The sequence below is a fragment of the Cervus elaphus genome, chromosome X (genome assembly GCF_910594005.1).
Source record: "Cervus elaphus chromosome X, mCerEla1.1, whole genome shotgun sequence".
NCBI classification, from domain to species: Eukaryota; Metazoa; Chordata; class Mammalia; order Artiodactyla; family Cervidae; genus Cervus; species Cervus elaphus.
The window spans coordinates 164,211,557-164,234,094 of NC_057848.1; the positions used below are offsets into that span (position 1 = coordinate 164,211,557).

Sequence of the window (22,538 nt, forward strand, 5' to 3'; positions counted from 1 at the left end):
GATTACTTATGGGTCCTGGAAAGGAGATTTGGATTGTACAGACTTGGTTCTTTCTTGTGCTTCTCCTGGTCGCTCTGGCTTGGGGTTTCTCTGCCTCTGCACCACTGACAGTTTTGCTCTGGACACTGTCCTGTGCATTGTAGGATGTTCAGCAGCATCCTGGGCCTCTACCCACTAGATGCCAATAGCACCCCTCCCACCAGTGTGACAGTGAAAAATGTCTGCAGACACTGCTGAATGTCTTCTGGGGGTCAAAACTGCTCCAGTTGAGAACTCCAACACCAGTGAGTTGAATGTAGCCCCACAGGACGGCCATCTTGACTGTCCACAGAAGTGCTTTCAGCTGGCAGAAACTTTCCTTTTGGGGCCTTCTTCTGATTCCGAAACCATGTAGATCCCTCTTGAGTCTTGCCTACAGATTCCATGGATCTCTTATAGTTTATTCAATTTTCAGTTTCTCTTCCATTGAATCCATGGGCAAACATGAGAATTCACCTTCATTCAGATGTAGCCAGTAATGGATCACATCCATCTCTATTTAGTTCTCTGAACAGATTCTTTGGTTTTAAACTAAATTGTTCAAACAATGGCTCCTGTTCCCAAAGTAAAGCAAAGCAAAGTCGCTCAGTCATGTCCGACTCTTTGCGACCCCATGGACTGTAGCCTACCAGGCTCCTCTGTCCATGGGATTTTCCAGGCAAGAGTACTGGAGTTGCTATTTCCTTCTTCAGGGGATCTTCCCAACCCAGACTCCCCTAAATACCTGTAGCTCTATGCCTTCTGCTCATTCAGAGCTTACAAATGGCAATTTTATGGCTTAAAACGAGGAAGTGTTAGACAAAGTCAGCTACAACTCAGTATTTCCTTACTATGTGTTTTAGGATTGCTCTAACAAAATCTGGATCATGGACATGCTGGGTAGAATATCTATTGAGTAGAAAAAGGGAGAAGACAAAGGGATAAATGGTACATGGTGATACAGTTGGTGCACACTTCTCAGCTTTGTTCTTGGCAGCCAGGTTCTGTCCTTTACTCTGATCATAAACAAGGGAGTAAGGTCTCATTGTAACCCTGGGGTTCTAATTATTTTGGATCAGAGCTGAACTGACATGGAGTTTGCCAGCCTCTATCCATGAATTCTTTTTTTCTTCATTCACACCACAAGAACTTCTTGAGCACAAGCATTTCTCTATGTACCAGGAATGAAGAGAGGCTAAATTACGGCGTCACCCATTACAGAGCTCACAGTCTAAGGAGGAGCCTGGATGACTCAACCAATAGCTGCAGTGCAGAAGGGTCAGCACAGTGAGGGACTGGGGAATGTGATTCACAGTGCTTTGGGGAGTCTTATAAAACTTCACTGTGCAGAAAACACTTGAACTTGTTCTTCAAGGGTGATTGTCACTTATCAGAAGAAGAAGGGAAGTGATTCCTTGATGAAACAGAAAGGAGTGGACCTGCAAAGGCACAGGGGTGTTGGTGATGCCTGAGTTTCCAACAGAAAGGACTTAGAAGAGCTTAAGTGCAATTGTTTGTTTGGAGGAGGAGGTTAAGATATCTGAAGTTTAATATATGTAGCAACCACATGGTTTTTAGTATAGCAGCCTAATGAAACAAGAAATGAGACACATATTTGGAGGCATGCTGTGCTGTGCTTAGTCACTCAGTTGTGTCTGACTGTTTGTGATCCAGTGGACTGCAGCCCACCAGGCCCCTCTGTCCATGGAGATTCTCCAGGTAAGAATACTGAAGTGGGTTGCCGTACCCTCCTCCAGGGCATAATAACTATTTATGGGCTTGGATAAAAATGGCAGAAAGGCCAAAGCACATTGCCCATCCTCCAAGACACCCTTTGGCATCAAATCTGCAGGGAAGTGAAAGGGTGTTTTTGAAGTTAGAAGTTTGGTGTGCCCGGAGCACAGGCTATATCTCACTGTATGTTGGACACTAGCATTCAACAGGTTGGGTAGGAGTTTGGACTCTGCATTTCCAAGAACAGTAGTTCTCAACCTGGAGGCAACTTTGTTCCCAGGGGACATTTAGCAATGTCTGAAGACAGTTTTGGTTGTCGTAACTGGGGGTGGTGATGTATTAACTTCATTTTGTGGCTATAGCAAATTACCCCAAACGTATGGGTTAGAGCAATACAAATCTCTTACCTTATACTTGTAGAGGTCAGAAGTCTGAAATAGGTCCCCTTCGACTAAAGTCAAGGTGTTGGCAGGGCCATGTTCCTTCTGAAAGCTCTAGGGTCTGTTTCCTTTACTTTTCAAGTGTCCCCATCCCCAGTCTTTAATGCCAGCCATGTTCTAGTCATTTCTTCCTCTGGCACTCTTAAGGATGCTTGCGATTACATAGGGCTCACCTGGATAATCCAAGGTAATCTCATCGCTTTAAGGTCGGTTGATTAGCAACCTTTAATTCTGTCTGCAACCTTAATTCCCACTTGCCATGTACACTAACATATTCACCAGTTCCAGAGAGTAGGACGTAGATATCTTTGGTGGGACATTCTTCTGCCTACTAGGAGGGGAAGTGCTAGTTGCATCTAGCTGGGAAGAACCCAGGGCTGCTGCTAAACACTCTACAGTGCACAGGACACCACCCACAACAGAGAATGATCTCAGTTAACTCAGTGTCAAGAGTGCCCAGGCTGAGAAACCCTGTGGTGGAGAATGGGGTAAGTGGTGATTTTTAAGCTTGGGTGTGTAAGGTGATTCAATATGTGTTTTAGAGAGATCACTCTAGTGTTTGTGGGGAGCATGCATCAATAGAATGAAACAAGCAGGAGGACAGATACTCAAAGGAGATAGGCATGGAGTAACCATGCCAAGCATCCTGCAAATAAATGGGAGTTGGCATAGAAACATAACACTTCTGTATTTCTTACTTTTCTTTTTTTTTCATTTATGTTTATTAGTTGAAGGCTAATTACTTTACAATATTGTAGTGGTTTTTGCCATACATTGACATGAATCAGCCATGGATTTACATGTGTTCCCCATCCCGATCCCCCCTCCCACCTCCCTCCCCATCCCATCCCTCTGGGTCTTCCCAGTGCACCAGCCCTGAGTACTTGTCTCATGCATCCGACCTGGGCTGGCGATCTGTTTCACCCTTGATAGTATACTTGTTTCGATGCTGTTCTCTCAGAACATCCCACCCTCGCCTTCTCTCACAGAGTCCCAAAGTCTGTTCTGTACATTTGTGTCTTTTTTTCTGTTTTGCATATTGGGTTATCGTTACCATCTTTTTAAATTCCATATGTATGCGTTAGTATACTGTATTGGTGTTTATCTTTCTGGCTTACTTCACTCTGTATAATGGGCTCCAGTTTCATCCATATCATTAGAACTGATTCAAATGAATTATTTTTAATGGCTGAGTAATATTCCATTGTGTATATGTACCACAGCTTCCTTATCCATTTGTCTCCATGGGCATCTAGGTTGCTTCCATGTCCTGGCAATTATAAACAGTGCTGTGATGAACATTGGCCACGCATGCCAAGCATCCTGCAAATAAATGGGAGTTGGCATAGAAACATAACACTTCTGTATTTCTTACTTTTCCACTTTACCAAATTGTTTTCTTGCACTATTGAGCTACATTGAATTGTTTGGTCTCAGTAAACCAGTGGTTTTCAACCAGAGGGTAGGTTTGCAGCCTGGATGTATTTGGCAGATGTTCAGTCATATCTGACTCTTTGCGACCCCATGGACTGCAGCACACTAGGCTTCCCTGGCCTTCAGTATCTCTCAGAGTTTGCTCAAACTCATGTCCATTGAGTCGATGAGGCCATCCAGCCATCTAATCCTTTGTTGTCCCCTTCTCCTCTTGCCCTTAATCTTTCCCAGCATCTGGGTCTTTTCCAGTGAGTTGGCTCTTCACGTCAGGTGGCCAAAGAATTGGAGTTTCAGCTCCAGCATCAGTCCTTCCAATGAATATTCAGGACTGATTTCCTTTAGGATGGACTGGTTTGATTTCCTTGCTGTCCAAGGGACTCTCAAGACTCTTCTCCAGCACCACAGTTCAAAAGCATCAATTCTTTGGCACTCAGCCTTCTTTATGATATATGACTATATGGCAATGCCTATTGTCATTTTTGTTTGCCAGGGCTGAGGCTGGGAACGTGTGTTAACAGCATGATGGGTAGAGACCTGGGATGCTGCTAATCATTCTACACTACACAGAACAGACTGCCACAACAAATCATTCTTCTGCTCCAGTTTTCCATAGCCCTGAGTTTGAGAAACCCTATATAATGTACTACTTTATACAAGAAACTGAATTCTCAATTTTGCTTTCTGGTACCATTTTCTTTCATGTTTCTGGCTTTACTCTGTCATTTCTTCTTCTTTCCTGCTATATGTCAACCAAGGCTTTGAATTGGGAAAAATGCCATTTTAAAAGGTAATGAAGATAGGGAAAAAATATGGGGTATCTAAACATACGTGTAAGAAAGAATTGAATTGTAAATATGTAATGATGGAAACTGGTATTAAAAGTTAAAACATGGGTAGAGAGGAATATTGTGATTAAAAATAGAGGCTCACCCATGTCGAAAGAGGAAGTAATTAGAGTAAGGTAGTTTCAGACAGAAAATTGACAAAGGGCATTTTACAAGGAATTATGTCTGAAATCTGTTGGTCTCTGGATGGGGGGCGTGCGTGAGAAGCCCGACGGCCCCCCTTCACACGCCCCAGCTCACCACAATTGCTCCCACGCCTGCGTGCAACCCCCACAAATGGGGCGGGGACATGGGGCATGTGCCCCGCCAAAAAGTCAGTTCCCCATGGCAGGTGGTGAGGACAACCACGGACGAGGCAGCACCTGGCCCCCACCGAGAGGTGGGGAACAGGCACGCCTCTCTTACCATCTGGACCACCCCCACCCCCTTCCAAGAGAACCACTCACGGAACACACATCCAAGGGACTGCAAGGAGATCCAACCAGTCAATCCTAAGGGAAATCATTCCTGAATATTCATTGGAAGGACTGATGCTGAAGCTGAAGCTCCAGTACTTTGGCCACCTGATGGGAAGAACTGACTCATTGGAAAAGACCCTGGTGCTGGGAAAGATTGAAGGCAGGAGGAGAAGGGGACGACAGAGGATGAGATGGTTGAATGGCATCACCGACTTAATGGACATGAGTTTGTGATGTCTGGGAAGCTCTGGGAGTTTGTGATGGACAGAGAAGCCTGGCGTGCTGCAGTCCGTGGGGTCGCAAAGAGTCAGACCTGACTGAGAGACTGAATTGAACTGAACTGATGTCTGAAATCAGCATAATGCCGTAAGAATTTATAACTTGCGAAAATATTCACTTTTCGTGTGCTTTCTCTTGGATTATTTCTCTGTTAGAATTCATTTCCTTTCTAAGGTAATTTTTAACTTGAATAGAGGATAATATTAAGACAAGTTCTTCTGAGATTGAACTGAACTTTCACCGGGATTTTGGAATTTGACAATTGGCAAGAGCATATTTTAGACTCTGAAAGGACCTTAGGTAGCATCTAGTCGCAGCCTCCTTACTTTCCAGTTAAAGACAGGGATTGAAAGAGTTAAGTTCAAACTCAGACAAGTTGAGGGCAGAACCACCCTGAAATCCTCCTTGACTCTCAATACGAACTGCAAAACTTTTGGAAAAAGTAAGCAACCATGAAAATCTACAACTCTGGCAGTCCTTTTTTTCTAGCCCCATTACTTAAGGAAACAATTTCCTCAAAGTTGCCCAAATCCCATGACTTTCTTAGACCTCATTTGGCTGAACTTCTGGGCAGAAGTGCCAGCACTGATCTGCCCACCCCCACTACTCCTCTACTCCACTACTGCCTCCTCCTCCCCTCCCCACGATGCACAGAAGAGTCCCACTCCCCTCCCCACTGCCTGATTCTCAGTCTGTAATGTCTCTTCCTGCTCTTCTGTTTCTGCACTTGTCATCCACACATCCCCACAGTTCTGTGTTTTTCCTTCAGATCATTCTGCCTTGATGATCTCATTCACTTTTGTGACTTCAGCCATTATCCCTCTCGGGGACACTCATAATTCTGTGTGCTTGAGCATCTAACATCTATTCCAATTTCTTGCAAGACATCTGCTCATGATGCCCATTGGACTCCTCCTGGTCTACATGTCTGAAGTGGAACAAATCAATCCCCTTTTCTCTGAGCACACTTCATTTTCCGTATTCCTTATTCTTGGTTGGTGTCACCATTCTTAGGCCAGTTTAGTTTTACCAGGCCAGAAATGTCTTCAGTTTTCCCCTTCTTTTTTTCCCCTCCTGTCGTCTCCAATAAGTTATCAAATCCTGTTGTGTTTATTTCTCATTTGCTCCATGCTCGAAAGGATTTGAAGAGGAATGTATCCAAGTTCTTACATCTCTCTCCAGCTGTTCCTTCTCATTGCCGCTGCCTAGTTTGGGTCCTCATTTTCTGTGACCTCCTGCTTGGTCACCCTGCCTTCAGTTTTCCCCTCTTCCCATCTGGCTTATGGGCCTTCTATTCCAAAGAAATGATTGTAATCACATTAACTGCCTGAATAAAAACCTTTGCTGGGACTTAGTGTGTACAGAATGAAATCCAAACTGCTTAGCCAGTCATTTCAAAGCCTTTTACACTATAATCTTAGCTGACCTCCTCCCCTTTCCCTAGGAATTTTCATCCAACAAAAGCAAACTAGCCAGTTAGCCAGGTCGTCATTACATTGTTTGTCAAGTGCCGGCTGGGCCCTAAACACTGGAAGTTTGTGGAGTAAACAGGCATGGCCCTACAAGGTGCTTACACCTTTGTGAGAGCAATCATTTCCAATAAATAAATTGCTGCACTTCCTCAGAATGCGATGGCATTATGACAGCAGGACTGTGGTGGACACAATAATGCCCACCCCCAGGATGTCCTAATTCCTAGAACCCACGGATATGTTACCTTATATGGCAAAAGAGACTTTGCAGATGTGATTAAGTTAAGTATCTTGAGATGGGGAGATGATACTGGATTATCTGGGTGAGTCTAATGTAATCACAAGGATCCTTATAAGAAGGAGACAGGAAAGTCAGAGTTAGAGAAGAAGATTATGAGGACAGAATCAGCCAGAGAGAGACAGACAGACAGATGTAGAAAGAGACAGAGACAGACAGACAGACACATACACAGGTTGATTTCAAAGATGCTACACTGCTGGCTTTGAAAATGGAGAGGGAAGCCATGACCCAAAGAATGCGGCAGCCTCTACAAGCTGGGAAAGGCAAGGGAACAGATTGTCCCTAGAGTCTACACAATGACAGCGGCTCTGCCAACATCCTTCTCCTAGCCCGGTGAGACTTCTGATCTCCAGAACTGTAAGAGAATAAATAAGTGTTGTTTTAAGCCGTGGCATTTGTGATAATTTGTTACAGCAGCCATAGGAAGCTGATACAAGTACTAGGGAGGTCTGGGATGTCTCACCTGAAACCAGTAGATAAGCAGGCTTTTGCCAAACAAAAAAGAAGGGAAAAGATAGAATGGTGTGTAATTAAGAAGGTCATAGTATGCTTCAAGAACTTAGAGAAATCCAACTGGAAGCACCTAGAGGAGTAGGAAGATGGAGAAGCATGAGTCTGGCTGGGCCTTGAGCTTCATGATACAGCTCAGGATTTTATGATTTAATGTAAAGGTCTCTGCAGGGATTTTTTTTCTCCTCATTCTGCTTTTGATTGCCTGGTCCCATATCTGAGAAAACTCCATCATACTTTATGACTTAACCAGATGTCACCTCCAAAGAAATACAAATTCATGATTTATACAAATGTGAGCTCAGCTTTCCATAGCTAGATTGTAATTTTTTTAAGCCTGCATAGGGGACAGAGTTTCATATCAGAATCTGTTCAATGACTGAGGGAATCTGTGTTCTGACAGTGATTCTTCAAATCCTGAGACACACCTTTGAGGCTTGATGTATTAGTCTAAATTTTACTTCATCCTCTTTGGGCCATTGCTTATGATAAAGAGACTGAGATTTTAACTGCAACTATGTTCCAACGTGGCAAAAATGGAAAGGAATATGTGGAAATGGAATTAGGTACTGTGTTAGCTAGTAAAGAATGATGTTTTCATTGGCTATTAGGGAAATACACATCAGAACCACAATGATATACTAATTCATATGGCAATATAGTCATATATATGGCTATAATAAAAAAGATAATATCAGGTGTTGACAAGGATGTGGAGAAATTGAAACTCTAATACACTGCTGGTGAGAATGTAAAATGGTGCAGCAGCTTTGAAAATACTCTGGCAGTTTCTCAAAAAGTTAAACATTGACCGTATTACCCAGAAATTCTACCTTTAGGTATCTACTCAAGAGAACTGAAAATACATGTGTACACAAAGATTGTAAGTGAATGAATGTTCATAGCAGCATTACTCATCATGACCAAAATGGTAGAAACAATCAAATATCTATCAACAGATGAATGGGCAAACAAAACATGGTATATTTATGCAATGCAAGATTATTCAGCAATAAGAAGGCCTAGAGTACTAATACTTGCTACAACATGGATAAACCTTGAAAACATTACACTAAGTGAAAAAAGCTAGTTAAAGGACCATATATTGTGTGATTCTATTCATATGAAATGTCTAGACTAGGCAAATCTCTAGAGATAGAGAATAGGTTAATGGTTGCCAGAAGCTGGCAGTAGGGAGTGATGAGAAGTGACTGCTAATGGATACCTGGTTCCTTTTTGGAGGGATGAAAACATTCTGGACCTTGATAGAGGTGATGTTTGCACAGCCTAGGGAATAGACTACAAACTTCTGAATTGTACATTTTAAAAGGGTAAATTTTATGGTATGCAAACTTCAATATCAATTAAAAAAAGAACACTGTTGATGACTTTTAGAGAAAATATATCACTATTGTTGCTACATCATCTTTTCAGTAAAACATAAACATGAATGAAGAGCGTTATGTAGCAGACCCAAGCATAATGTGTATTAAATGCTGTCCTTGAGGATGCAGCAAGGAGGTGGTAACAGCTCTAACAGATTCAATGGAGGAGTCAACAGCCAACCTGGGATTTTCTGAGACTGGTTACTGTGGAAATTCTGTGTCCTGATTAGTATGCTTTGGAAGCAAGTGCAGAGAAGCTATTAAAAAGATTGTTTTTCAGAATAGGCAGAGACTTTAAAATGTACTTACAATCTTGACAGATTGCCTGGCCATATCACACCAGAGCTATTAAATAGCCACAGATTTGTAGGAGTCGTTAGAGCTAAAAGCAAATTGACAAACTACCCAACAAGTCTTGTGCCGATGGACCCAAGAGGAGAAGGCTGAACTGGAAATGAATTGAGTTGGGTGACCCCATGGATCAAGATAAATAACATGGTTTTCCTTTGGTATACCTAGACACTTGTGGAAACGGGTGAATTATTACTACCCATAGGAGCTGAAGGGCTTCCCAGGTGGCTCAGTGGTAGAAGAAGATACCTGCCAATGCAGAAGATGCAGGAGATGCCAATTTGATCCCTAGGTCAGGAAAATCCTCTAGAGGAGGAAATGGCAACCCACTCCAGTATTCTTGCCTGGATAATCCCATGAACAGAAGAGCCTGGTGGGCTACAGTCCGTGGGGTCGCAAAAAGTTGGACACGACTGAGCAACTGAGCACGCATGCACAGAAGCTGAAGTGTGAATAAGCATCAGATCAGTTCTCAGCTTGCATTGCCAATAATTTCACCTCTTGGGGGTTGAGCAACACTTAGGCAAGCTGAGACCCAAAGGTGGATGGGGAATGGGAAAGATAAACCTTAGGTGACAGTAGCCACATTGCCTCTGGGTTTATTCTAACAAGGCTTCTGCTATAGTTAATAATTTGGTTTATGGAAATCCTGAACCAGACCACCAGATTTTCTGGCTTTTGAGCAAAGTAGCATTGTGCTTATAATGGAACTTCCTATTGATTCCTTGCCCACTTATTTCAGTTGTTTGCTTCAGATTGTTGGTGTTGTTTAGTTGCTGAGTCATGTCCTACTCTTTTTGTGACCCTGTGGATTGTAGCCCTCCAGGATCTTCTGTTCATAAGATTTCCTGGGTAAGAATACTGTGATGGGTTGCCATTTCCTTCTCCAGGGGATCTTCCCAACCCAGGGATTAAACCCGCATCTCCTGCATTGGCAGGCAGATTCTTTATCACTGAGCCACCAGCATAGGTGATGATAATAATAAGTGAAATAACAATTATTAATAGTGTTTGTAGAATGCTCAGCAGTTTATTATTATTATTATTACAACAACTATGTGGGGTGATAGAGTCCACCTTCGTTTTGCAGATAAGGACACTGAGGCTCCAATTAAGAGGCAGCCAGACTTAGTTGGAGAAGAAATGAAGTGACTGGGTTAGAGCTGGACTCTGATCCACACCACCTAGATTCAAATCTCAGCTGTGCTCTGTGACCTTGAACAAATTACAAAGCATCTTTCTGCTTCAGTTTCATCGTCTGTCAAATGGGGTTAATTAAAGTGCCTACCTCAAAGAGTTTTTGTGAGGACCTCATGATCTGATTACTTGGAAAGTGCCCAGCACATAGGAAGTAATAAAAGATGGTTAGTAGAGCAAGGTTACATAAAATGGAAGATGTGTCCAGGTCACACAGTTAGGAAGCAACAAAAATAGGGCTTGAATTAGAGTATTAGTTGAAAATATTTATTCTGCACCTACAGTGTGTTCCAGGAACCTTTTCCACCAAGGCACTCAAAGAGGGCTTAGGTGATCAAGTGAATGAATAGACCTGACTGAGTTGGACAACAGCAGAAGGTAACTGAAAATTTATCTTGAAGTTGTTAAGTAAGGTATACTTTTCATGATAGGCATTGGAGGCTGTCACCCCAGGGATTTGGACTAGTGACTTGGAACACAGGAATTTGCCGGACTTGCATTGTGGATTTGGTGTAACACAAGATATGCCAGCAAGCCAGGGGGTAACCTTCATTCCCACACGCTAGTCCCAGTAACTTCATTGCATCAGACACTTTTTGTTTGGAGAATACTTAGCATGTTGGAAACTGGATAGCTCCCAATTCAGTCCTGGTTCTCTAGCTGGCAAATGCCGTGTACTTTCTCATTTGAAGCATGATGTTCTCACTTCCTCATGCTACCACTATCATGTGATCTCAAGCTGACTATTGTTTATGGCTAATCTCATCAACATCTTCCCAAGGGTAACAAGGCAGCATCACTAAGTTGAAACAATGCCATCTACACTCAGATGCTTTTTTTGCTCAAAATCTAACCATAACTCCCATTAACATTTCTAGACTGACTTCGGCATTCTGTGAACAAAACAGAATGTTGGGATGGAAGAGTCCTTAAAGGTTTTCTATCCAGTCGAGACATCCCTGTGATGCTTAAATCCTATCTATGAAATCTCCAGTTTATGCCCAGCACTGGCCCTGCCCCAACGGAGACCTTCAGAGTTCTGCCTTTAGATTATCATAGACATGGTTAATTCTTCCTGGAATTGTGTTCAAAACAAGCCTCCCTAGGACTTTTATCATGCTACAAATGAATTCTGCCTCTCCTCTCACACAGATTATCACAAATATTGTATTATTATTGTCAGTAAGGAAGTATAGGTTAGCTTTCATTCTGAGCATCAGCACAAAGTTTGGTCATATTTTCTCTTTGACAGAGAAAAATCATGGATATATCAAACCAGAATTGAAGAATTATTTACATGAAAATTAAACTATTGACCCGAAGGTATCTGGCAAACAACTTAAGGAAATCCAGGATTAGAACTTTCTGTCTCTAGGTTCTTGCTGCTAACCCAGTGAGTCAGATTTCTTCCTTTGATGATTTATAAGACAACTCAAAGACAGGTGCAATTTTCATATTGTATCACAGAGGGTGGCTCTGGGTCTTTCAGCAAGCCCCCAAAGAGGCATGTTGAATCTGGCTTCTAATGGAAATATATTGTCAAAAATGGTGTGGTCAGAACGTGTTTGTCAAAACACCAATAAAATAAACGTGAAAGGTGATATGGAAATAGTAAGCAGACTTGAATGTCATGGAGTGTGATATGAATCCCAGGCTAACTTCAGAAGCTCAGAGTCATGAACTCAGCAGATATATTGTCGCTCTGCTGCAATGACAACATTTTAATCTTATAATTTATGATTAAATTGGAAATAACTTTGCCACTGAGCTGCCCTTTTGAAGATCAGTAAAAAGTGCTATGCAAACGATCAGATATTTAGGTTCTTGTTCAGGGTTCTTTTAACTGAAAAAGGTTATTCAGAGTGACAAGATTTTTTTTAGAAAGTGAAATAGTTTATTTCTCTTTGCAGTATTATTCAGAGTTTCATTTTTCCCCAGGGGAGAGGGATGGGAGCTGGATGCAGAAGAGTCAATATGTCACCATTGTCTAGTTTGTCTTTCCTCATCTAGAAATATCCCTTTTGTAGGAAATGTTTAAATAATGTATTTTACTGATTCCATAAGGTATCGTTTTTAATTTATATAAAGATATGGAAGATCTAACTTATGTAAATGTTCACTGAAATCTAAAATCATTTTAAAAAGTAAAGTTATTTTTTAAAAGTTCAAAGTAAGAACTTTTACTTTCAGAGTTCAGAGTAAGAAAGTTGAATGGTCAAGAAGAAAATTAACTTAGCATACTTACAAAGATTCCTTTTGAGTTATTAATTAAAAGTTTCTATGCAATATTTTGGGCTTCCCTCGTAGCTCAGTCAGTAAAGAATCTGCCTGCAAGGCAGGAGACCCAGGTTCAATCCCTGGGTGGGGAAGATCCCCTGGAGAAGGAAATGGCAACCCACTCCAGTATTCTTGCCTGGAGAATCCCCTGGACAGAGGAGCCTGGTGGGCTACAGTCCATGGGGTTGCAAGAGTCGGACACGACTGAGCAACTAAACCACCACCACCATGCAATATTTTTAGGCTTCCCTGGTAACTCAGCTGGTAAAAATCTGCTGGCAATGCAGGAGACCCCAGTTTGATCCCTGGGTTGGGAAGATCCCCTGGAGGAGGGTATGGAAACCCACTCCAGTATTCTTGCCTGGAGAATCCACATGGACAGAGGAGTCTGGCGGGCTACAGTCCATGGGGTCGCAAGAAGTCGGACATGGCTGAGTGACTAAGCACAGCACAGCACAGCACATGCAAACTTTTTACCAGGCAGAAAAATTAATTTTTTTTTTCTTTTATTTGGAATGACTTCTGCAGAGTTTTAGAGTTTTAGTGTAATTTTTCTGATTGTATTCTGTATGTAATTATTCATACAGCTTTAAGTTCATGATAACACCTTGCTTTAGAAATAAAAATGATTGGTTAGATGTTGCCATATATAATTGGAACATGGATAAATCGTTTTCATAAAAATCAAAACTTTTAAAACTTCATGAAAAAAATTGTGGGAAGGGCACAAGTTCTGTGTCTTAGTTTTGAGTTCCACCAAAGAAAGGACCTGGGTGAATGCAGTTTCTTTGGGAGGTGATCCCGGGAAGCAGGAATGATGAAGAAAAAATGAAATGCCATTATAAATTTGTGTCATAAAATTCACATCTGTGGACAAAGAATGACCACGATTCCAGCAGGACCATGCCTCTCAGAATCATCTACCTGTGTTTCTGTTATCTATTTCAGTATAACAGACAATCCCCCAACTTAGTGGCATGACTCTGTGGGTCAGGAATTAAATGATCACAGCTCAGCTGGGCAGTTCTGCTCTACAAGGCATCAGCTGAACTCACTCATTTGGCTGCTTTTAGCTGGTGTCTGGGATGCCTGGAAAGTTCAGAATGTCTACACTTATATGTCTGGTGCACTGGTGATCCTCCATGTGGCCCCTCTCCCCGAGAGGATAGCTAGGGCTTCCTCACTGCATGGTAATCTCATGGTATTTGGTCAGCATGAGTCACAGGGCCCGCCCAGATTCAAGGGCAAGGGAAATAGATTCCACCTGTTGATGGGAGAAGCAAAAATCACTTGTGGCCTTCTTGGATTTGTTTCAAGCTAAAATATGGGGAGATGGAGAATGTCTCCATTGGTTTGGTATCTTTCTTTAAAAAGTCTTTTGGTCTCCGTTTGTGTGAAATATTTTTTTCCAGCCCTTCACTTTTGGTCTGTATGTGTCCCTTGTTTTGAGATGGGTCTCTTGTAGACAGCATATATAGCTGAATTTGTTACAATATTGCTTCTGTTTTACGTTTTGATTTTTTGGCTGCAAGGTAGGAGGGGACTTAGCTCCCTGACCAGGGATCAAACTCACATCCCTCTGCACTGGAATGCAAAGTCTTAACCACTGCACTGCCAGGGAAGTCATTCCATTGGTTTCTATCCTGAATTGGTTGAACCTTGTAACCTCTTGCACACGACCGAGTGTTCACTAGAGATGAATCACTAGGAGCACGAACTTCAGTGTGAGCTTGAACAGAACTAACTTCCCAGCACAGTCCTAGCCAAATTAAAAAATTTTAGCACAGGCTCATGGGGAGCAGCAAGTAGAATGTCAACCACAATCTTATTTAACTGAAGGACAGTATAATCATAGACTTTGGAGGTGTGTAAACCTGGGGTCAAATCCCAGAGCCACTACTTACAAGGTACAAGTTTCAGTTTCTTCACCTTCAAAGGGAGTACAGCTGTATTCTCTTTGCAGGAGGTTGTGAAATCAGTTGGTGAATGCACTTAGGCCCCATGGGCCATGAGGTGTCATACAGCTGTGTCTGTTGTTTATTACTCCATCTGTTTCATTCCTAAATGCTGTTATAGGCAGTGAGCATGGATTTTATAATGCTTTCAGAGGAAAAGAGGCAACAATACTATTTTTGGCTTTTTAAAGTCTTAAGAAAATATGCAGTACCCGAGGCAACTATGTTACAGTGAAGTTTTTCCTCTACATATTAGGTTTTAAGATTTGTGTACAGTAATTAAAATTATATCAAAAAGAGTGCTATTTATTTCCTGTCAACTTTCATATACATATACCCACGAGTAAATGGCAAAATACACCCTTTCTTATGCAGAGTTGGGGCAAAGAAGTTAAGACTATACATCCAACCCTGTGGTAGTTGTTCTTTCTTTCTTTTTTTTATTAATGATTTTATTTTTATTTCTTTTTTTTTTATTTTTTTATTTTTTAATTTTTTTATTAGTTGGAGGCTAATTACTTCACAACATTTCAGTGGGTTTTGTCATACATTGATATGAATCAGCCATAGATTTACACTTATTCCCCATCCCGATCCCCCCTCCCATCTCCCTCTCCACCCGATTCCTCTGGGTCTTCCCAGTGCACCAGGCCCGAGCACTTGTCTCATGCATCCCACCTGGGCTGGTGATCTGTTTCACCATAGATAGTATACATGCTGTTCTTTTGAAACATCCCACCCTCACCTTCTCCCACAGAGTTCAAAAGTCTGTTCTGTATTTCTGTGTCTCTTTTTCTGTTTTGCATATAGGGTTATCGTTACCATCTTTCTAAATTCCATATATATGTGTTAGTATGCTGTAATGTTCTTTATCTTTCTGGCTTACTTCACTCTGTATAAGGGGCTCCAGTTTCATCCATCTCATTAGGACTGGTTCAAATGAATTCTTTTTGACGGCTGAGTAAAATTCCATGGTGTATATGTACCACAGCTTCCTTATCCATTCATCTGCTGATGGGCATCTAGGTTGCTTCCATGTCCTGGCTATTATAAACAGTGCTGCGATGAACACTGGGGTGCACGTGTCTCTTTCAGATCTGGTTTCCTCAGTGTGTATGCCCAGAAGTGGGATTGCTGGGTCATATGGCAGTTCTATTTCCAGTTTTTTAAGGAATCTCCACACTGTTTTCCATAGTGGCTGTACTAGTTTGCATTCCCACCAACAGTGTAAGAGGGTCCCCTTTTCTCCACAGCCTCTCCAGCATTTATTGCTTGTAGACTTTTGGATAGCAGCCATCCTGACTGGTGTGTAATGGTACCTCATTGTGGTTTTGATTTGCATTTCTCTAATAATGAGTGATGTTGAGCACCTTTTCATGTGTTTGTTAGCCATCTGTATGTCTTCTTTGGAGAAATGTCTGTTTAGTTCTCTGGCCCATTTTTTGATTGGGTCATTTATTTTTCTGGAATTGAGCTGCAGGAGTTGCTTGTATATTTTTGAGATTAATCCTTTGTCTGTTTCTTTATTTGCTATTATTTTCTCCCAATCTGACGGCTGTCTTTTCACCTTACTTATAGTTTCTTTTGTAGCGCAAAAGCTTTTAAGTTTCATTAGATCCCATTTGTTTAGTTTTGCTTTTATTTCCAATATTCTGGGAGGTGGGTCATAGAGGATCTTGCTGTGATTTATGTCGGAGAGTGTTTTGCCTATGTTCTCCTCTAGGAGTTTTATAGTTTCTGGTCTTACATTTAGATCTTTAATCCATTTTGAGTTTATTTTTGTGTATGGTGTTAGAAAGTGTTCTAGTTTCATTCTTTTGCAAGTGGTTGACCAGTTTTCCCAGCACCACTTGTTAAAGAGGTTGTCTTTTTTCCATTGTATATCCTTGCCTCCTTTGTCAAAGATAAGGTGTCCATAGGTTTGTGGATTTATCTCTGGGCTTTCTATTCTGTTCCATTGGTCTATATTTCTGTCTTTGTGCCAGTACCACACTGTCTTGATGACTGTGGCTTTGTAGTAGAGTCTGAAGTCAGGCAGGTTGATTCCTCCAGTTCCATTCTTCTTTTTCAAGATTACTTTGGCTATTCGAGGTTTTTTGTATTTCCATACAAATTGTGAAATTCTTTGGTCTAGTTCTGTGAAAAATACCGTTGGTAGCTTGATAGGGATTGCATTGAATCTATAGATTGCTTTGGGTAGAATAGCCATTTTGACAATATTGATTCTTCCAATCCATGAACACGGTATGTTTCTCCATCTGTATGTGTCCTCTTTGATTTCTTTCATCAGTGTTTTATAGTTTTCTATGTATAGGTCTTTTGTTTCTTTAGGTAGATATACTCCTAAGTATCTTATTCTTTTTGTTGCAATGGTGAATGGTATTGTTTCCTTAATTTCTCTTTCTGTTTTTTCATTGTTAGTATATAGGAATGCAAGGGATTTCTGTGTGTTAATTTTATATCCTGCAACTTTACTATATTCGTTGATTAGTTCTAGTAATTTTCTGGTAGAGTCTTTAGGGTTTTCTATATAGAGGATCATGTCATCTGCAAACAGTGAGAGTTTCACTTCTTCTTTTCCTATCTGGATTCCTTTTACTTCTTTTTCTGCTCTGATTGCTGTGGCCAAAACTTCCAACACTATGTTGAACAGTAGTGGTGAGAGTGGGCACCCTTGTCTTGTTCCTGATTTCAGGGGAAATGCTTTCAATTTTTCACCATTGAGGGTGATGCTTGCTGTGGGTTTGTCATATATAGCTTTTATTATGTTGAGGTATGTTCCTTCTATTCCTGCTTTCTGGAGAGTTTTAATCATAAATGAGTGTTGAATTTTGTCAAAGGCTTTCTCTGCATCTATTGAGATAATCATATGGTTTTTATCTTTAAATTTGTTAATGTGGTGTATTACATTGATTGATTTGCGGATATTGAAGAATCCTTGCATTCCTGGGATTATTTCTTTTTTCAATCAATATATTTTTATTGAAGTACAGTTGATTTGCAATGTGTTAATTTCTGCTATACAGCAAAGTGATTCAGTTATATATATAATTATGTACATAAGATATATATTGTATATTCTTTTTCATACTCTTTTTCATGGTGGTTTATCACAGGATATTGCATATTGTTCTCCATGCTATACAGTAGGACCTTGTTGTTTATCCATTCTGTATATAAAAGCTTACATCTGCTAACCCCAGCCTCCCACTCCATCCCCCCCACCTCACTCCCCCTGATTGGCAACCACCAGCCTGTCCTTTATGTCTGAGTCTGTTTGATGTGCTAAGTTGCTTCAGTCGCCTATGACTCTTTGGGACCCTATGGACTATAGTCTGCCAGGCTCCTCTGCCCCTAGAATTTCCCAGGCAAGTATTCACAATAGCCAAGACATAGAAACAACCTAAATGTCCATTAACGGATGAATGGATAAAGAAGACATGGTACAAATATATAATGGAAAATTCTCAGCCACAAAAAGAACAAAACAATGCCATTTGCAGCAACATGGGTGCAACTAGAGATTACCATACTAAGCAAGCCAGAAGGAGAAAGACAAATACTGTGTGATATCATATGTGGAATCTAAAATATGACACAAATGAACCCATCTACAAAACAAATTTCCCAGGTCACCCTAGTGGTAAAGAAGCTGCCTGCTAATTGCAGAAGATATAGTTGTTCTTTAGGTAAGAGTTATTATATTGATTTATCTGCTGCTCTTAGGGAATTTCCACATATTCTTTAGTTGGCAGTAACTGCAGCTGTGATACCCCTTAACCCCCAACTGGCTATTAAAGTATCATTGTGCAAAGCTACTTTTTCTTAGAACTTTTCAGTATACTCCATTGAGATCCTTCCAAATGACTGGATGTTAATAAAACACAGAGGAACACAAACAAGTATCTTGGGTTAGAACAGGCTTTCTAAAGCTTAGAGGCATGAGGTGGCAAATGAAGAAATTTAATTTTTGTTATCATTAGTTGATAATCAATATCAGCTACTGGAGTATTATCAATCATTCTTACCATTTAACTCATTCATCAAACTATTCAGCATATCTTAAGTGTTGAACTCTGGCTTTATCAAAATGATAATTGTTAAATAAATGGGAAAAAAACCCAAAATGATAATTGTTACAACTAATATTTTTGAATTCTTGCCTTGAGCTCGTTATCCTACTACATGCTTTGAAAAGGAATGGATCAGGCATCCAGCCAATAAACTAAGTGAGTGACTTGACTCCGTTTCCCAGAGTGCATCAGGCCTACACAACTCACTGACGGAGTGGCAGTGACTACACTTCTGAGGCACACCTAGGGACACATGGCTGCCACAATGCAGTGGCAGTGGGAAGGTGACCACAGTGGTAGCCACTCTAGGCCAAGGCCCAGAGTGCTCCCAGGAAGTGGCTTACACAGACATCAAAGTGATTGGTAGTGGCTCATTTGGGGTCGTGTACCAGGCATGGCTGACAGACACCAGGGAACTCGTGGCCATCAAGAAGTTTCTCCAGGACAAGAGGTTCAAGAACTGAGAGCTGCAGATTATGTGTAAGCTAGATCACTGCAATATTGCAAGGCTGAGATGCTTTTTCTATTTCAAAAGGGAGAAGAAAGATGTTGTTCAGTTGCTAAGTCATGTCCGACTCTTTGTGACCCCATGGACTACATGGAAGCATGCCAGGCTTCCCTGGCCTTCACTATCTCCTGGAGTTTGCTCAAACTCATGTCCATTGATTTAGTGATGCCATCCAATGATCTCATCCTCTGTCACGCCCTTCTCCTGCCCTCAGTCTTTCCCAGCTTCAAGATCTTTTCCAGTGAGTTGGCTCTCCACCACAGGTGACCAAAGTATTGGAGCTTCAGCATCAGTCCTTCCAATGAATATTCAGAGTTGATTTCCTTTAGGATTGACTAGTTTGACCTCCTTACTGCCCAAGGGACTCTTCTCCACCAGCACAGTTTGAAAGCATCAGTTCTTGGTCACTCAGCCTTCTTTATGGTCCAACTCTCACATCTGTACATGACTATTGGGAAAACCATTGTTGTTCAGTCGCTCAGTCATGTCTGACTCTTTGTGACCTCATGGACTACAGCACACCAGGCTTCCCTGCCCTTCACCATCTCTCGGAGTTTGTTCAAACTCATGTCCATTGAATCGGTGATGCCATCCATAGCTTTGACCGTACAGACCTTTGTTGGCAAAGTGGTCTCTGCTTTTTAATATGTTATCTAGCTTTGTCATAGCTTTTCTTCCAAGGAACAAGCATCTTTTAATTTCTTGGCTACAGTCACCATCCTCAGTGATTTTGGAGCCCAAGAAAATTAAGTCTGTCACTGTTTACCCATGTTTTCCATGAAGAAAGATTGAGTTTTACCTAAATCTGGTGCTGGAATATGTGTCTGAGACAGTGTACCAGATGGTCTGCCATTTTACCAAGGCCAAGTTGACCATTGCTATCATCTATGTCAAGGTATAAACTTCCTTGGTGGCTCAGATGGTAAAGCGTCTGCCTACAATGTGGGAGACCTGGGTTCAATCCCTGGGTTGGGAAGATCCCCTGGAGAAGGAAAGGGCATCCCACTCCAGTATTCTTGCCTGGAAAATCCCATGGATGGAGGAGCCTGGTGGGCTACAGTTCATGGGGTCAAAAAGAGTCGGACAAGACTGAGCAACTTCTCTCTCTCTTTATGTCAAGGTATACATGTACCAGCTCTTCCAGAGCTTGGCCTACATCCACGCTCAGGGTGTATGCCACCCATACATCAAGCCCCAGAACATGCTGGTGGATCCTGTCACCCCTGTCCTCCAGCTCTGTGATTTTGGCACTGCAAAGCAGTTGGTCTGAGGGGAGCCCAGTGTCTCACACATCTGTTCTCAATACTACCGGGCCCCAGAGCTGATCTTCAGAACCACTGAAAGTGAAAGTCACTCAATTGTGTCCAACTCTTTGCAACTCCCATGGACTATACAGTCCATGGAATTCTCCAGGTCAGAATACTGGAGTGGATAGCCTTTCCCTTCTCCAGGGGATCTTCCCAACCCAGGGATGGAACCCAGGTCTCCTGCATTGCAGGCAGATTCTTTACCAGCTGAGCCACAGGGAAGCTCATTCATCGCTGTGTGTGTGGTCAGCTGGCTGTGTACTGCCTGAGCTCCTCCTAGGCTAGCCCATCTTCCCTGGGGACAGTGGGGTGGACCAGCTGGTAGAGAGCATCAAGGTGCTGGGAACACCAACCTGGGAAGCGATTTGAGAGATGAATCCCAGCTACACAGAGTTCCAGTTTCCCCAGATTAAAGCTTACCCCTGGACAAAGATATTCAAATCGAATGGCCCCTGGGGCCACTGTACCCCACTCTAGCCTGCTCACACTGGAAGCCTGTGCCCAAAGCTTCTTTGATGATCTGTGAGGTCCTGGAACCCAGCTCCCCAGCAACTGCCCACTTCTTTCTTCAATTTCAGTCCTGTCCAACTCACTGTCCAACCATCTCTCAACACTGTTCTCATCTCTTCTCACTTGAGGACCCCAGCAGGCACTTCTTTCCTCACCCCATCCTCACAAACTTGAGGTGAACCTCAGACCGGCCTGGACTTGGCAGTTGACTGATGCCACAGCTCTTCTCACTAACTCTTCCTGAGGGCGCCACCAACTACCCCTTCCATCTGGGAACCCCAAGGGGGCTGGGAATGGGGGCCATAGCCCACTAAGCTCCTGCCCTGACTGGGCACCTAGACTAGAGGGCAGAGGTAATGAGTTCCTCTCCCCACCGCCGGGAGGGAATAGAAGGAAGGAGAGAGGATGGGGGGTGGGCATGGGGACTTTCTACCCCTCAGCCCACTCCCTTCGCCCAGGTCTCCACCTCCTTCAACCTCCCTCCCATCCTGTGTCCCTTGTGAATAGAACCAGAGCAGTCCCTCTCCTCTTCCCTTCCTTGGCCCCTGGGTGTGAATAGATTGTTATTTTTTTTTCTTAAAACGTCGATTCACACCATCCAACCTGGACCCTCCCCTTCCTACGGCTGGATTCCCCCTCTTGTCCTCTGCCCCTAAGGCCTCCTCCCTCCTCTCCCCACTCTGGAGGGCAGAGGCAGTGGGGGAGCTTCTCATGTCTTAGTTTTCACAGTAAGACTTGCCTGTGTGCAGACCTCCATTTGAGAAATTTTGGCATTAAAAAAAAAAAGCGATGGATCACTAAATCCTCAAAGTAATCCTAGGAAGTTTGAAGCCAAAAAATGGCAAAGGGAGGATTTAAATCCGGCTCTGAGAATTCTACCCGGAAAAGAAAATAACATGTGGTCCTTGTTCCCAATGTTCTCAATCTAGAGGGACATGTAATAACAATAATAATGGCTAACAATTATTGAGTGCTTACTTGAGTCAAACTCTGAATTACTCTATTTGCATGACTTCATTGAGTTCTCATATCAATTGCATGAGATGTTTTTATTAGCCCAATTATCTAGACAAGGAAGTTTAGACACAGAATTAAGTAATTTTCTCTAAGTTACACAGCTGGTAGGAGATTGGGTCAGGATTTGAATCCAGATAGCCTGTTTTTAGATCTCTGACTTATAACCAGCACTTCATATAGGCTATATTCAGAACTTTTATCACATGAGATAAAACAGAGGTTTCTAGATGATGCTCTAAGAATGGATAAGAGGGAAAGTCAAAGTCTGCCTGAGGAAGCCAAAGGAGATGATATTTGAGGTCATTCCTCAAATAAGGAATAAGGAGATAATATTTGAGGTCAGTCTTCAAATAAGGAATGTGTCTGGCAACAGAGATGGGGAGGAAGGCAAGTAGAAGAAACAGAATGAGCAGAGGTATGAAAGAATTAGTAAGCAGGGCAGCATCCAGAAACTAAAAATCGTGTGA

At 42.1% G+C, this 22,538-nt stretch overlaps 1 protein-coding gene and 1 pseudogene across 2 annotated transcripts in view; both read left to right on the top strand.

Annotated features, from left to right (window-relative positions):
• ARHGAP6 (Rho GTPase activating protein 6) overlaps positions 1-22,538 on the top strand; it is a 510,549-nt gene that overhangs the window by 3,256 nt on the left and 484,755 nt on the right. The window lies entirely within an intron of this gene.
• Positions 5,291-21,298, top strand: LOC122689387 (annotated as a pseudogene).